We start from the raw sequence: 4,927 nt of genomic DNA on the forward strand, positions 1-4,927 counted from the left end.
CAGGACGTCTCGATTTACACTGAACATCTGCAGAATGCCAACATCAATATATTACATATGAATGAGTCCCTTGTTTTGGTTTTGATTATGGCTGAAGGAAATCAAGTTATATATATATATATATATATATATATATATATATATATATATATATATATATTTTTTTTTTTTTTTTTTTTTTTTTTTTCATAAGTTTTTATTTCGGTTTCGATTCCAGCTAATACACCTAAGTCATATGGATATATATATATTTTTTATTTTTTGAAATCGCAACTTTATAATATATAAAAATCGATAGAACATTAACTCTATAATAATATATGCGGAATCTGCAAAAATTAAAATATCATATTTAAGCGTACTTAACGACTTGGCTACGCCGGGCGTCCGTGCTAGCTTAGATAAGTACTTTTGAAGTTTTAACAAGAGTTACAATAATATCAGAGCATCTCTATTTACGCCATGAATACTAACATCAATATATTACATATGAATGAGTCCTCTGTGGAATTTCCTCAGATCCCGCTAGTTGTTATTATTTGCATCTCGTTTTTGTTTTTGATTTGTTTTTTTACAGCAAAGTAAATCAGTTTGATAACAAACCAAATTTATATAATTAAAATAAAATTTAAACATTGATAGAAGGAATCTCGTAATAGTAAACGAAGCCCAACGCTCTCTCCAGGTTAAAAAATGGTTTTCTAAATAGTAACATTATTATTTAGAAATTCGTTCGTAACAATGGGAGCGATGGCTTTGTTAAATTTTTTTCTTACATCGTTTTCTCATTTTACCTACCAATCGTCGACTATTTGCAACTGTTTATGAAAACTTTCAGGTAGCATGTTGTATACTAATGACGAACTGATACAATTTGGCTTTGTTTAGAATCAAAATAAACCTTTCGTTGTCTTTCAATTTGAAATACATTACAAGGAAAACATTTGAGAAAAATATACCCGGAAATGTTTGAAAATTTACGAGAAAAAAAAAAGCGAACAACAAAAAAAATAAAACAAGTCTCTAATTAAATATTTATAATATTAAAAGAATCAGAATCGAAAATTTAGAACGGAATCGGTAATTGGATCGGAATCGAGAAAAAGTTTGGAATCATATCACCACTTATATATATATATATATATATATATATATATATATATATATATATATATATATATATATATATATATATATATATATTCCTGTGGAAATATACTTTATTTCAATTTAATATATACCAATCCTTATTTAAGAAGCTCAATGTAATTACAGAGTAAGAAAGTGAATGAATGTCAAAACGCACTTTATTTCCTTTTAATGGATTGATTGTGACTATTTCTTCTGACGAGTTCAGAGAAAAATAGATTCACTAATTGATATGATAATTAAGTGATTTATTTTGTGCTACGAAACAGATACTGTCAAGAATTGTAAATGGCAACTGAATTAAAGGAATAAATTATAAGATGGTCAATATCATGAAATTTGGAAAATAGACTTTTGTTATTCATTCACTTATATATATATATATATATATATATATATATGTATGTATGTATGTGTGTGTGTGTGTGTGTGTGTGTGTGTGTGTGTGTGTGTGTGTGTGTGTGTGTGTGTGTGTGTGTGTGTGTGTGTAACTCGTTTGTCATTCTAAGGAGAAAAATCTTTTCAACTATTTCCTGAAGAATATATTTTTTATGTTTTTAGTTGTTTGGCGAGCTTCCGCTATTTAACGAAACACGTGGAAGGCGTTATTCATTAAACATATGAATGCAATATATCTTTGGAAAAACGTGTGCGCAGCCACGTGAATTGGTCACGTTTGGAAACACACTTCTGACGTCATAGCAAAAGGGGGATTCTCAATATCGGAGCTAGAGTTAGTCAGATCAGGTAGTTGAGGCAGTACAGTCAGCATAGTCGGTCGGAGGAAGTTGATCCGCCGAGAGTTGATATAGTCAGTGGTCAGCTGCCCCTTTGGAAGCGAAAGGGTAGAATGATTAAACTATGTAGAACAAATGTGAATTCCCGACGTCATCATCATTCGACCGGTCCAATTAAATAAAGAATCACCATCGATATTTTGTAATTGTTTGTCCATATGTCGTCATTACACAAATTAAAAGGTAATGTGTTAAACATCTTATTATGAACATTGCGTAACCCTTCCAAGAATATGTATCTCTCCTCCTCCTCCTCCTCCTCCTCCTCCTCCTCTCTATATGTGTTATAAGAAATATAAGAACCGTGCATCTATCACTCTATCACCCTCTCTTCTCGCTAATATGTGTTAAGAAGAATCATTACATACTGTCTGTCCCTCTCATCGTCATTCGTGTATTATATGGCCCCAATATGAATCTCCCCGTCATATCTCCTTAATGAAACCCCTTGCAACACATCAGTATCCTACTAGGGGATGCCCTTTTCTCTTTTCTATAACCTCTTTCTTTATCGTTGTTTTCACGGCAAGTTTTCGTCTGAGCTCCAATCTATGGTCCCCCATGCCAAACGTTCACAAAAAACACTCGTTTAGATGAAACTACTATCAATAATTTCCCACAGCAGAAAATAAATCAGGAGGTCACGTCACGTGATATTCAAAAACATGATTAGGGTATTTAATATATGGGAAAAAGAAAGAAGACAGATAAAAATGGGGGGGTGAAAAGTATATATCAAAAACAGAGAGGAGAAAGAATGAACGAAGAAAAAGAAAGAGGAGGAATACGAAAAATAAAAATACTATCATTAGTTATAAAAATGAAATAAAATAATACTAGCAATAATAAAACGTTAAAATCACAAAACTATAAGATTTAAAATTTTGCATCGATAAAAATCATAAATTTATAAATCTATAAAAAAAAAAAAAACAGACAAAAGCAAAACCAAATATATCTAAATATCAGTGTCGGTGGAAGCAAGTAAGGTTTGTGTTAACCAGACAGGAAATATATTAGACAGACTCAGGTCGAGTGTCGGGGTTAAAAATATAGGTTAATTATAAAATCATCCCGCATGCAAATTGAGATTAAGTCAGCGACTTTGCCAGTAGCTGAAGATTAAAGCTGCAGGTACTAATAAATTATAAGCAGAGTACAGGAGGGCACAGAGTTCCTCATTAAATCCCAAGTAACGTCGGGTTCTCTTGCTAGTTTATAGGAGGGGGCGTTTAAATGAAAAAAAAATAGGAGGCCTTACTGTGGGAGCGATCTTTGTATATACTGGGTGGGGGATGTAAAGTTTATAATGAAAGTTAAGTAGAGTATTTACTTAGCAGGCACAAAGTCAATTGGTTTGAAACCTAACATATATCGATGTCATATGTAATCATGCCTAATGCTAATATCTTTACCTTTTCAGAAACGGGTTACCCATATGCGTGATTAGAAAAGCAAACACGAAAGAGTGCGTGATTTGCTGAATGCATTCGTCACATCAAAAGACTATTTGGCGAGGCCATAAAAACTATTTATAATGTAAACGATAGAATGAATGTACGCGTAAAAATCACGTTGACACACCGGTTTTCGCCAGATCACCGAAGTTAAGCAACGTTGAGCCTGGTCAGTACTAAAATGGGTGACCATTTGGGAATCCCAGGTGCCGTATGTACTCTCTGCTTATCTCGGCATTTTTTCTTCAGTCGTCTATCACTTCTACTTGCCCCCTGTGCTCAAGCTGTGCCGGTCGATTCAGGAGAGGTGTTGTAGGAGATTACGCAACCCTTGACTCACAATTACGCGCGCAGATACCTGTACAGAGGGTATCCATTGTCTTTCAAGGTTGAACGCAGACACTGAGAATGACTATAAGCAAAACTGTTTTTTTTGGGGGGGTCTGGAAGTGAAAGGATCAACAAAGAACGTACCAAAGCTTTTATTAAACCCTAATTGGGGCGGGTCGATGCATAAACTGACACACAAAAAATTGCAGCATTTTGTTTTTTCATTGTTTTGTGTCAACTTTGGTTTACTCTACATCGCATTAAAAATTGGCCAAGATTTGAGTATGGGAACGTTTCAAGTTTTGAAGTTGAATATTTTCGATTTACAAGTCATTTTCCATTACGTTTTTAAAACACTAACTTGGTCAGTTTTCATGATAAACCAATAAATCTTGCATTTTTGTAAATTCACCCTTGTCCGTTCATCCGTTCGTCCGTTCATCCGTTTGTCTTTCCGCACTTTTCTCAATAACTACGCCTTGGATTTTTTTGAGATTTTACACAAACATTGAACATGATATGAGTAAAAGAGAAAGTAATAGAACGGATTTTCCGGGAAAATTCCTGTTGGCCCCCGTAGTGGTGCCTTTCGCGTTAAAACTGCTAAAATTGACACTTTTGTGCTTATTAAAAAAAATTGATATCTTCGATTTTTATAAAACTTTCTGAAAAATTAACTAAAAAAAGTAACTAACTGATTTCTATATAATTTTGTTTGTCTATACTTCCCGATAACTCTTGGGTGTGCCCCAGGGGCTCTTTTAGGGTTAATAAAAAATACTTCATATTTGGGACTATTTTACATATTTGTCAAATCTTTTCTGTGTATGTCTATTTAGCAGTTTTGCATGGTGCTGAACTTAAATTTAAATATTTTAAGGCCTTGGGGACTTTGGAGCTTAATGGGGGAGGGTGCAAACGATGGACTTCGACATTTTTTTTTTGCATGGTGCAGAACTCAAATTTACATATGTTAAGGCTTAAAATTGCACCGTTTGTTCATTTTCACCAGAATTTGACGCCCCCTAGGGATTTTTCGAGTTAAATAGGGTGGAGAAAAATGCTGAATTTAGTCATTTTTTATGCCTCGTTCACTGTGCATTCACATGGGACCATGCATGCTTCACTTGTTATTCATGTTTTTAGGGTCAATTTTTCACATGAAATGTTTGCCAGTGATGTCGAATCACCCAT

At 33.7% G+C, this 4,927-nt stretch overlaps 1 pseudogene; it reads left to right on the plus strand.

Annotated features, from left to right (window-relative positions):
- Positions 1–3,503: 3,503 nt before the first annotated feature.
- On the plus strand, positions 3,504–3,621 carry LOC145255096 (5S ribosomal RNA; annotated as a pseudogene).
- Positions 3,622–4,927: the final 1,306 nt, after the last annotated feature.

This window comes from Euprymna scolopes, chromosome 30 (genome assembly GCF_053919585.1).
Source record: "Euprymna scolopes isolate OS-2025 chromosome 30, ASM5391958v1, whole genome shotgun sequence".
Taxonomy (NCBI): domain Eukaryota; kingdom Metazoa; phylum Mollusca; class Cephalopoda; order Sepiida; family Sepiolidae; genus Euprymna; species Euprymna scolopes.